Source organism: Malaclemys terrapin, chromosome 4, assembly GCF_027887155.1.
Source record: "Malaclemys terrapin pileata isolate rMalTer1 chromosome 4, rMalTer1.hap1, whole genome shotgun sequence".
Taxonomy (NCBI): domain Eukaryota; kingdom Metazoa; phylum Chordata; order Testudines; family Emydidae; genus Malaclemys; species Malaclemys terrapin.
The window spans coordinates 40,154,038-40,166,890 of record NC_071508.1 but is presented as its reverse complement, the minus strand read 5'-3'; the positions used below and the strand labels follow the sequence as shown (position 1 = coordinate 40,166,890).

The 12,853-nt window shown below is 44.2% G+C and overlaps 1 protein-coding gene across 4 annotated transcripts in view; it reads left to right on the top strand.

The window, feature by feature from the left end:
• The window catches only part of LOC128837084 (USP6 N-terminal-like protein), a 170,546-nt gene that overhangs the window by 71,396 nt on the left and 86,297 nt on the right, over positions 1-12,853 (top strand). Inside the window, exon 1 of one of the 4 annotated variants that reach the window (XM_054027931.1) lies at positions 12,661-12,710. The exons of the other annotated variants lie outside the window; for them this stretch is intronic. The gene's annotated coding sequence lies outside the window, so the exon portion shown is untranslated. Of the gene's footprint in view, positions 1-12,660; positions 12,711-12,853 lie in introns of those variants that run through there. 4 annotated transcript variants of the gene reach the window in all.

Here is a 12,853-nt window from a genome sequence, read left to right as displayed (position 1 = left end):
TCTTTCCTGAAATGTGGCACCTAGAACTGGACACAATACTCCTGTTGAGGCCTAATCAGCGCAGAGAAGAGAGGAAAAATTACTTCTTGTGTCTTGCTTACAATAAACTTTATAAGTGTACTCATCAATGATTTAGCTAATGGCATAGAGGAGATATTGAACAGAACTGGATGCAGAACCAATCCCTGTGTGGTGATGGGCATTTAACCTAGTACAGAGCAAAAAATCCAAATGTGTTTGTTGGGGAGTGGGGGTTAATAGGGTACATTGTTCCCATTCCTGACACTGTTAGCAAGCTGTCACTTGTGCATGCTGCCCATTCTATTTTAATCGTCATATGAAATACTTCCTAGACTCAGCTTAGCTGTGTATTTTGGCATGTCATCTTGTGGAGTGTTTTTCTTCTTAAGTAAAGAAAAATGACAAGTTTTCCAGTAGTCTGAGCCCAAGCAAAATCTCTGGCTCAGATGAAAATGCACCTGCTGCAACTTTCCACGGACCTGTAGTGACTTTATCAACTTGAGACTTGGGTTTAATTTCTAGGGCCTGACCTTTGTATGGCTGCTCAGGCTGGAGCGCTGTGGGTCTAGTGTACTCAGCCCCCTTGGTATGAGAGCACATGCCCCTATACCAGAGGTGGGCAAACTACGGCCCGCAGGACCATCCTGCCTGGCCCCTTAGCTCCCGGCCGGGGAGGCTAGCCCCCGGCCCCTCCACCACTGTTCCCCCCTCCCCCCTGCAGCCACGCCGCAGTGGGGCAGCACTCTGGGCGGTGAGGTTGTGCGCTCCTGCAGAGTAGCACAGCAGCGTATCTGGCTCCGGCCAGGCAGTGCGGCTTCCAGGCATGCCGCTCTGAGCGGCATGGTAAGGGGGGCGGGGGGTCCTGGAGGGCAGTCAGGGGACAGGGAGCAGGGGGGGCGGGGCTGGATAGACGTGGGACTCCTGGGGGGGCCTGTCAGGGGGCAGGGGTGTGGATAGGGGTTGGGGCAGTCAGGGGACAGGGAGCAGGGGTTGGGTAGGGGGTGGGGTCCCAGGGATGGTTAGGGGTGGGGGGTCACGGGAGGGGGCAGTTAGGGGACAAGGAGCGGGAGGGTTGGATGGGTTGGCGGTTCTGAGGTGGGCAGTCGGGGGGCGGGAAGTGGGAGTGGGTGGAAAGGGGCCCTCCATACAGTTTTGCAACCCCAATGTGGCCCTCGGTCCACAAAGTTTGCCCACTCCTGCCCTATATTGAGACAGGAGCAAGGCTGATGGGTTTCAGATGACCTAAGTAAAGAAATGTGGTGGTGTGGGGCTGGGAGGAAGGAAAGAGATGTGCTCAGGGTAAGTATTATGTTGAGAACTACTACTGGAAAAAAAGCATGGGCGTGGAAGGTTAGGGAGATTATCATACCCAAGACTGTGCACTCTACAAAACAAGGACCCCAGGCACATCTGTGTAGAGTTGCTCATAAGACAGTGTGGGTACTGAAAAGAACTCTTCCTCTGCAGTACATGTAAGATTGCAGTCAAATTCCTTACCAGGAAAGTAGGCAGGAAGAGAAATTTGAATCTGGTGCATTGTTCTGCCATGGCTGGATTGCTTGTTGTCAAGGGATATTATTTTGTCAGTTACTGTAATGGTAAAATGCTTGAACAGAGTTGTGTGCTGCTGGTTTGAAGGCGTAATACACAATTTTACTGCAATTGGTATCTCCCCCGAAAAAACACTTTATAAGGAGGGAGGTGAGACAAATACCCTGAAAGGCAAGTGTTTTGTGATAAGGGGGAGCAGCAGCTTCTTTCTTTTTAATGGAAAGAAGTGGGAATGACCTCAGTGGTTTATGGTACATTACATGCTGTGGTGCTGCAGAGGAGACTGATTACTATCCTCACTGGACACATCATTTTTAGACTCTGTAGAATGCTGCATGGTTCATCCCTCAGCCCACCTGCTGGATTAGTAATTCTGCAGTCTTGGAGAAGTAGACTATTTTAGCTGCAAATCCAGAGACCACTAACCCATTATGACATGTGCAGTGGGAGTCTAAAGAAGGACTAAGGGGGGAATACCCTAAAATGCAAAGGCAAAGAGTCAATTTCCACAATTCCTGCTTCGACCAGCCATGATCCTGATATCTCTGCCTTGAGGAAAGTGAGCACCGTTCTTGGATAAGAGTCCACAATTTGATGCTTGTTGTCCTGTGGTGCTTAGGAAGTGGGAAAGAGAAATAAATCTGAACTGAAACTACAACTTTTTGGTTTATCTACTTGAAATAGACTGACATCTTCATAGATCTTAATGTTACTGCTGACCAGTGTGATGGTAGCAGTCCAGTAAGCTATCTAAGCGTATTGCCTTTCATGTGTTGCCCTCCCACTATGATTGAATTGCTTCTAGGAAGGTGTCGCCATTCTTTCTCAGTTCCCAGACTCTCTTCTGAGATTGCCAACATGGTGGCAATGGGTTTGAGATCCTCCTTCTAGGCTATGAGACTAAGATTTCCCCAGTTCATGCGACTGAGTGGTTTGAAGGCCTGTGTAAAATAAGCTATGAGATGGCAATGATGCTAGGGTTTCTGCTTACTTTGGGCCAACACAACGGATGTGGGTGTGAACAAAAAACCTATTATATAAAAACAATAAATAAAAAATGTACCTGGACTAACTTTCTTTACCCTTTCTTTACCCTGTCGGAGAAAGTGGTGTATGTAAAACACTGCCACTTACTCTTACAGGCAGTGTTCCATTAGTCAGCAAAGGGAAGAGTTTTAGACTCTGTTTACATTGGGCTAAAGGAACAGAAGATTCTGTGACGGGTTGGATCACAGAAACCCCCTTGGGAGCTGCCACCCGATGTGCAAAAGAGTACCCCTGCTTCTGTTTTCCCTGCCAGCTCAGGACTCCAGCACCCTGTCTTGCTGAGCCAGACACTCCCGTCTGGTTCCAACACAGACTCAGGGTCTGAATAACTTGTCCCAAAGCTGCATGTTTACCTGAAAACAGCTCACAGTAGTGTGCTTGTCTTTAGCACTCAGATGCCCAACTCCCAATGGGGTCTAAACCCAGATAAATTTGTTTTACCCTGCATAAAGCTTATGCAGGGCAAACTCATAAATTGTTCGCCCTCTATAACACTGATAGAGAGATATGCACAGCTGTTTGCTCCCCCAGGTATTAATACATACTCTGAGTAAATTACTAAATAAAAAGTGATTTTTATTAAATACAAACAGTAGGATTTAAGTGGTTCCAAGTAGTAACAGACAGAACAAAGTAAGTCACCAAGCAAAATAAAATAAAATGCGCAAATCCTATGCCTAATCAAACTGAATACAGATAATCTCACCCTCAGAGATGCTTCAGTAAGTTTTTTCTCAGACTGGACCCCTTCCAGGCCTGGGCACAATTCTTTCCCCTGGTACAGCTCTTGTTCCAGCTCAGGTGATAGCTAGGGGATTCTTCATGATGGCTCCTCACTCCCTTGTTCTCTTCCACCCCTTTATATATCTTTTGCATAAGACAGGAACCCTTTGTCCCTCTGGGTTTCCACCCCCCCTCACTGGAAAAGCACCAGGTTAAAGATGGATTCCAGTTCAGGTGACATGATCACATGTCACTGCAAGACTTCATTACTCACTTGCCAGCACACACATATACAGGAAGACTCACAGGTAAATACAGCCAGCTGCAGACAATGGGAGTCATCAAGATTCCAAACCATCCTTAATAGCCCACACTTTACATAATTACAATAGGCCCTCAGAATTATGTTTTATATTTCTAGTTTTAGATACAAGAGTGGTACATTTCTACAAATAGGATGATCACACTCAGTAGATTATGAGCTTTGTAATGATACCTTACAAGAGACCTTTTGCATGAAGCATATCCCAGTTACATTATATTCACTTATATTTTTATAAAACCATATAGACTGCACAACATCACAGATTCATCTTCAGGATATATATCTAGATCTCTAGCCGTAGGTGAAGCATCACTCAGTGTGCCTATCTTTGTCATTTTACTTACCAAGTGCCTGTCTTTGTCTGTGTCTTGTAGGTACTACACAGTGACTCATCTACTGTAAAAGTTAAGGGAGAAAATTTTAGTCATCTGAGAACAATTCTTCATCCCCATCTAACCCTTCCTTACACATTTCCACCCACCCCTAGACAGCTTTATTTAAGTTGAAAACGTAAGTTGAAAACAACCCTACTGTAGGGGAGTGCACATCTGGTCCCTGCTGAATTGCTTTATCCCAAATTTATTACTGTACACAGCTGTCAGAAATGCTGAGGACATGGAAAAAACTATAATTATGTGAGAGAAATGGATCCTCTGCAGTCTCAAGCTCTCTTCTGTAGGGTTGCTAACTTTCTAATCACACAAAACTGAACACTCCTGCCCCACCCCTTCTCTGAGGCCCTGCCCCCGCTCGCTCCATCCTCCCCCTCCGTCCCTTGCTCACTCTTCCCCACCCTCACTCACTTTCACCGGGCTGGAGTAGGGGGTTGGGCTACAGCATGGGGTATGGTCTCTGGGCTGGGGGTGCAGGCTCTCGGTTGGGGCTGGGGATGAGGTCTGGGGCAGGAGTTCAGGTGCGGGATGGTGAGGGCTCCGGCTGTAGGTTTGGGCTCTGGGGTGGGCTGGTGATGAGGGGTTTGGGGTGCAAGAGGGGGCGAGGGCTCCAGTTGGGGTTGGGGATGAAGGGTTTGGGGCACGGGAGGGGACTCAGGGCTGGGGCAGGGGGTTAGGGTGCGGGGGGGGTGAGGGCTCCTGCTGGCAGTTGGGCCAGGGATGAGGGGTTTGGGGTACAGGAGGGGGCTGCGGGCTGGGCCAGGAGATTGGGGTGGGTGTGAGGGTGCGGCATCCCAGCGGCGCTTACCGCGGCTCTGAGGAAGTGGCTATCAGGTCCCTGCAGCCTCTAGGCACTGGACAGCCAGGTGGCTGTGTGTGATGCCTTCGTGCCTGCAGGTGCCACCTCCCATAGCTCTCATTGGTCACAGTTCCTGGTCAATGGGAGCTGCGGAGCCAGCATTTGGGGCAGGGGCAGCACACACAGCCTCCCAATCCCTTGCCACCCCATTGCCTAGGAGCTGCAGGGACCTGGCGGCCACTCCCGGGAGCAGTGTGGAGCCAGGGCAGGTAGGGAGCCTGTCTTAGCCCCGGGCCCCGGCTGCACCACTGACCGGACTTTTAACGGCCTGGTCGGCAGTGCCGACAGGAGCTGACAGGATCCCTTTTGGACCGGGCATTCCAGTGTAAAACCGGACGCCCGGCGACCCTACTCTTCTATGTTCCTCGTTTTGGGTCTTCAAATATGTTTGTTCTGAAGATGCTGCTTGGAGAGACTTCTGAAAAATATGATTTAGAAGGTAGTTTGCTTTTACTGTATGATCGTCTATAATTTTTGTAACATGTTGGTTCCAGCATGCCACTGTGATTCTGTGTTCTCTTCTCCCACATCCACTTTACTCTCCTGTGTCATTTGCCCTACGTGTCAAGTCCTGGCCATTGCCACTGCTCAGTTGATCCTGCTTCCCCGAGCTCTCCCTTAGCTCAACAGGTCTCGGAGACCTTCTCAACTTCCTCCCAAACCTCCTGTCTCCCTGGATTGAACCTTCTGTACTCAGCAGCTGGCAAAACTACCTCTAGAGACCAGACGGCACTTCCAATCCAGTTTCCTTTCTGCTTTCCCCTTTCTTGCTGCTTTTCCAGCCCAGCTCTGCTCCCACACTACTCAGCTGTCTCTTACCTCCTGGCTACCACATCTAAATCGTGTCCAAGGATATTTACTTCGTATATTTTATCATATGTGACATTGACAATTTGTGTTTTAATGGTTATAAAACTTTAACTTTTTGCATCTCAATGTCTACTGTCATTAAATAATTGTGTGACCCCCTAATTTCCTGCAACAGTGGAAAATTTAAATTGATTAAAATTTTACAAAGGCTTTAAAATAAAGATAGATATCCATCTAAATTAGGCTTGGGATAATTTGATTTTTATACTTAGTGTTTTCTATATCTTCATATGCCCCATTCAAAATGCATGCATTGCCCTCAAAAGCAAATACCCCCCAAAAACAATCTCTACTCTGCCCCTCTAGTCAGACCACCTTACAATCTTCAATTCTTTGTTCCTTTACTTACCACTTGATTGTAAAATAACATTATTCACACAGTTAAGGATTTTCATGATCATGTCTCCACTCTTCAAATATATATATTTTTGTATATATATATATATATATTTTGTGTAAGAAGTTCCAATACTATGGCTGAGGTCAGTCATCTTAATTTTTTTTTTTTTTTTTTTAAACTGATGTCCAGGGAGAGTGAACATACCACTGCCATGTTCCTGTCTTCCCTTCATTTGTAATCATATGGCCGAATTAAAGATTCATTGCCTCACTGCTGAGAAGCAATTGAGCCCCTTGTAATCTAGTCTCCACTGAAGCCTGTTGTGGACCTTTTCAGTCAGGAAACAGAACGCTAAGTAATACTAAAACTCTTCATGCTTCCTGGCTGAACTAAGAAGTTCCTTTTTATCCTCTTGGTAAAAACAAACGTCACTTGATTGGCTGTAAAACAGAAACTACCCACAAGAGAGTCAAATCTGGAGACCTGTGAATTACAAAGAGGATAATCTAAGAAGGGGAGAGATGAGTTTTATATTGCAGAATTGAGGGGCTGCAATCACTGAAAGGTACAGAAGTTCAGTAGTTTCTGCATTGCAATGCCCAAGGGTTATTTGGAGAAAGCAGCTTCTGTAAACTCTCATTCCTTCAACCAGTTTGAGTTGTGACGATAATACTGAGCTTTACAAACTAACATTTGTGTTACACTTCTAACGTGGTGTTCTATTGGTTGGGTGTGTTTGTCACTGAATAGGTTTGAGGGGGCAAAGTTTTGTGCAAGTTTGAAATTCTGTCCTAAGGAACAGTTCAGTTAAATTCTTATTTGCACTCAGTCATTTCAGTGGTTACAAAGGTGCTTTGGGTCTCTTAATTATTTTTACTCCAAATACTGGTGGAAGTGGTGAATGTTCTGCATAGACAACGTGTAGAGCGCTGAATGTTCCCAGACTCTCATCTCCTTCCCCAGACTTTTCTTTAGAGGGAGGAAAAGGAGAGACATGGGGGTGCTGGAGACATAGTTGCCATGACAGACAACCCAGAGAAATGTAGGACTGGAAGGGACCTTGAGAAGTCATCAAATCCAGCCTCCTGTGCTGTGGTAGATCCAAGTAAACCTAGACCAGGGGTAGGCAACCTATGGCACGTGTGCCAAAGGCAGCACGCAAGCTGATTTTCAGTGGCACTCACACTGCCTGGGTCTTGGCCACAGGTCCGGGGGGCTCTGCATTTTAATTTAATTTTAAATGAAGCTTCATAAAAATTTTAAAAACCTTATTTACTTTACATACGACAATAGTTTAGTTATATATTATAGACTTATAAAAAGAGACCTTCTAAAATCATTAAAATGTATTACTGGCACGCGAAACCTTAAATTAGAGTTAATAAATGAAGACTCGGCACACCACTTCCGAAAGGTTGCCGACCCTTGACCTAGACCATCCCTGATAGGTGCTGGGTAACCTGCTCTTTAAAAACCTCCAATGATGGGGATTCCACAACTTCCCTTGAAAGTCTTCTGCAGAGCTTAACTACCTTTATTGTTAGAAAGTGTTTTCTAATATCTAACCTAAGGGCTTGTCTACACTTAAAATGCTGCACTGGTGCTGCTATAATGTTTCAGTGAAGACACTACCTATGCTGACGGGAGGGATTCTCATGTAGGTAATCCACCGCCCTGAGAGGTGGGAGCTAGGCTGATGGGAGGATTCTCCGATCAACCTACGCTGTCTACAACAGGGGTTAGGTCGGTTTAATTGCCTTGTTCAGGTGTGTGGATTTTTCACGTCCTCTGGATGTTGTAGTTAAACCAAACTAATTCCCTTGCTGCAGATTAAGCCCATTACTTCTTGCCCTATCTTCAGTGGAGATGGAGAACAGTTCATCACAGTCCTCTTTATAGCAGCCCTTAACATAATTGAAGACTGTTATCAGGTCTTCTCTCGAGACTAAACATGACCACTTTTTTTAACCCTTCCTCATAGGTCAGGTTTTCTATACCTTTTATCACTTTTGTTACTGTCGTTTGGACTTTCTCCAATGTGTCCATCCCAACTCTCCAGATAACTTCAGGTTTATTCTGAGGAAAAAAGACATGAGATACTGAGAGTCTCTATAGGATCTCACTAGTTCCCTGCAGCTCCTGTGTTCTTTGGTTTCCCTGTGGAAATAAGTGAAGTTGCCTTCTCTTATCTTTACATACCACAGGGATCCTTTGGGGAAAGTGTTTTTTTTTTTTTTTTTTTAGAAGAGCAGAACTCTTTCCTTTTTATCTCTAAGTGTTGAGGTGCTCAGCTAGTCCTGATAGCTTTACCTAGCACTTTCCAGACTAAACAAGTCACATGCTAGACAGCCTTAGATTTGCCTCCCCCTGAGTAACTCGCAGACAGGTCAGGTGGCTGGGTCAGACCAATGGTCCATCTAGCCCTGTACCATGTCTCTGACAGTGGCCAGTGCCAGATGCTTCAGAGGGAGTGAAAAGAACAGGGCAATTATCCAGTGATCCACCCCCTATCATCCAGCTTCTAGCAGCACTGGGAAAACCGACAGTTTATTCCTACCTTTGTCTCTGATCTTTTAACCATTTACTGATTTGTGAGAGGACCTTCCCTCTTATCCCATGACTCCTTACTTTGCTTAAGAGCCTGTAGTGAGGGACTTTGTCAAAGGCTTTCTGAAAGTCCAAGTACACTCTATCCAGTGGATCACCCTTGTCCACATGTTTGTTGACACCCTCAGAGAATTTTAACAGATTGGTGGATCACGATTTCCCCTTACAAAAGCCATGTTGGTTCTTTGTCAATGTATTGCGTTCATCTATGTGTCTGAAGATTGTTCTTTTCTTACAGTGGGAGTTGGGTAGGAGGTCTTTGGGGAGCAGTGACCAGCTGACAGCGATCCCAGTGATCCCTACTGTGAATAACAACCCAAGGACTCACTTGAGCTATTGTTCCTCAGAGCTTGCTGTCATAGTCCCAAACCTCATTGCTCTTTAGTCTCTTGCTTTAATTCAGTTATTGAATAATTGATGTCATGTGAGTCGATGGATGGTGTTTCTTCAAGCACATATTACCCTGTGACTGCCTTCAGGAAGGAAAAAGAAGTATCTTTTCCATTAGCAGTTTAGCTGCTTGCAATTGAATTGGGATGCTTGTTGTTTGTGCACACTGCTTATGAAAATCAGAGAACTTTCCATTGGGAAATATTTTTTAATGGTCCATTGGCAGTAAGTAGCAAGAATCTTGTCATGGAGCTTTTGGAACTGTTCTCTGCTCAAGTGGCACGGCTGCCTGCCTCCCGAGAGCTGCAGTTATAAGCAGAATTCATTGCAGTCATCCAGCCCCTAGCAGGAATTCAGGCACAGTGAGCAGCACAGATGCTTGCCGAGAGATATGGGCCATTTTCATTCTGTATGAGGAGGAGTCTAGGGGGCTAGTGTACTGATCTTAAGTCTAAAGGCCAGAGTTCAAATCCTGTTTTAGGCCACATGTGAAGATGGATTTATTATTATTATTATTTTGTTCTGTCTAGTCTACAAGTCTGATCAGAATACATTCTTCAAAACAAGGGGTGGGGAATATCTGACCTAGCAAACCTGAGTTTCTGGTTCATATTAATTTTGAATGGCCTGTGAAGAGAGGTAGGGGCATTGGGGCTTGGGATTTGTTAGTACTGGATGACATGTTGCTGGTTACTAAAAGGGACAAGCTGATTCTATTGCATTTTGTTCTTGTGATTGGCAAAGCACTCGGACTTAGTGCATGGGTGCTTCCGACTTATTCTAAACACAAAGCAAATAAATATTTAGCCATCGTTCTTCTTTCTCTCTAAGACTCCTCAGTAGCCTCTTCCTCCCCCTTTCCTCCCCAATATCATGATTAAACTCATACACTTGGCTTCAGTGGCCTTCCATGGTAAATTGCTCTGTTTTATTTCTATTTATGTGAGGTGGTTTTGTTTTGCTAGAGTTCTATATTTTACTCCTAGTTTCTTAGGTGTGTGAACCTCTCACAGATATAAACATCTCTAAAGTGGTAATTTAATCTGTCATCTTTGTTAATCTGTTAATGTTTTAAACACCACATCAGGGCACTTCATAGTTGTCTCCTCTCTCCCAGTGTTTAAAACTAGTACGAGCCCCATGCTACCCACTGTCCCAGGCAATAATAGCTTTCCTGGGGCACAGAGACTAAGCCTGCACACAGTGCTTCAGAGGAGGGTTAACAGCCTCAGGCAGTAACAGTACAGATCTGTTTTTGTGTTGTGTTCTGTAATCTATTTCTACTCCCACAGACCTAGCAACAGAGATGTTTTATTAAGACAGCCAAAGGGCCGTTTGCCTTGAGGAGCTGGGAAATTTCCAGGGCTGACAGTTCTCTAGAATGTGGAAAAAGAACCATCTGCTAGCAGGGTGAGAGGGGATCCTATGATCTGTAAAGCCTGCTTCAATGTCCCTGTTGCACCCCCCCTCTCAAGGTTTTGTGAAAAGAGGGGGCACCTTCTCCTTCACCTCTCACCACCTGTGACTTCACTGTGTATTTACAAATGCACAAACTGGTACTTGCCAACAGAAATAAAGTGCTAACACAGCAGTGGCGAGATCCTTATGAAGTTTGTGGGAGGTGGGGAGATAGCAGCGTGTGATATGAATAAACCTTGCATGGAGCCTCAGAGGTGATGTTTAATTAAGAAATGCGCAAAATGCCAAATACATGTTTTTTAATAATTTAAAAAATAAGTGTTTGCTGCTGGCAAATGGTGCTGAATTTACTGCCTTAGGCCTTGTCTACACAAACGCTGAAAGCTGATGCAAGTTACACTGGTGAAGTTACATAAACTGCATAACTCGATTCAGTGTAACTTCCATCGACTTAAAGCGGTGTCTACACCGTGCTGTGTTGGTGGGAGACGCTCTCCCATCGACATAGTTTCCGTCTCTCATTGAGGTGGATTAATTAAGTTGACGGGTGAGTGCTCACCCATCGACTTACCGTGTTTTCATCAGACTCGCTACAAGTTGTCTTTATATCCTGAACAGATACAGCACAGGTAGCTTGAGTACAAATTGCCTTAATCCCTAACCCTGTCTGCCACATTAATGTACCTGATCTCTGATATTAGGGGTGAGAGGGAGAATTCCATCTTCAGAAATTCAATCCCACTTAGGGTACCAATTTGTGATATGGGGCTGAGATGCTTACTCATTTCACAAAGGTCACCTCAGCTGCCATCAGATGGTAGTGACTTTCAGCTCCTTGGATGTTAAACCATCAACCTTCAAGCCTTTGTAGTTCCACCTATCTGAGCCATGCAGTACCTTTGCATGTTTGTTTAAAAGATATGTTCAGTTTTGTGATATCATCATATGCCTCAAAACTTCAGTATGTTCTGTTTAGCAGAATCTAAAAATTCATGTTAAGCCCTTCTCCTTCTCTGGGAAGGGTAGATGTAGTTAGTCTTCATATTTTTCAGAAACAATGAAATTACCAGATCTGCCCTAGCTGAGGATTGCTAACAGCTTTAGCTGCCATTGCTTTAAAATGCTGGCCAATACCAGGCATTAATTGTAAGGTACTATTGGCCAACGTTTTGTTAAGTTTAAAAAAAAAAACAAAATAACGTGGAGTTTGTGCATTGTGCTTAACAGAATTCTCTGCTTGGCAAATACGCCACTGACATTTTGTCAGTTAAAAAAATAAATTAGGTCAGTACTATATCTGTCCATCAGTTCCCCTGCCAGATTTTGTCCTTTTACAACCACATTTTCCTATATTTTTAGACAGTGATGTCTTTCCTTTTGCTCTCTGAAAGAGCCACACAAAAAACAAGGGAAATTGATTTATTGTATTTAATTCATTTAACTGTTTCCCCTGCATAGTCCAAAAGGGCTTAATTTGCACAAAATACACCCCCAAAAATAATTTTTTTCTGATCTTTCAGTTCTAGCAATTTTAGGATTTATAGCAGGCCAAAAATTGTTGAAACAGTAGTTTTAAGTTCATGCCCCTTTTAAGAATTCTGAAGATTATCATATGCTGATGCTATATATTTCAGAGCTGTACTAAGATTGCAGAATTTTGGAAGCTCATTTCTCAGCACAATTCAAAGCTTGGATTTAACACTTCAGGTTTCCCTTAAATTTTCTGTTACTTGATATGATTAGTTGGGGTTTAAAAAGAAGAAAGTTATCCAGAATCAGCATATTGGTAGCCAGAATAGTAATATAAAGGCAATGGAAATCCAAGGTATTGCCAGCAAAAAAAAAAAAAAAAAAAATTAAAATTATTATTATTGTCTTCAGTAGAGGCAGCCAAATATGAAAAATATACTTTTTGGACGAGAAAATGAGTATGATACTTTGAGTATGTGGGATCCGTTCTTGGCATACATCACTGATTATTAATCCCTTTAAGGTCTTGTTTGAAGAATGAGGATGGCTTTTAGGGGAAAAGTTCATTTAAAATATATATTTTCATAGGAATATAATTGCCAGACTGGATCCAGAGCAGTGGTCCATGTAGTCCAGTGCCCTGTTGCTGACTGGGGGAAAACCACATGCCACAAAAGATGGTGTGTAAACCCGGCAGTAAGTACCTGTGGATTGATCTCTTTCTGATCTCTCCCACCTGTTCATGCTCTCTGTATGTGTGTGTATATATATCTCCTCAATATATGTTTCACTCTATATGCATCCGAAGAAATGGGTTGTAGCCCACGAAAGCTTATGCT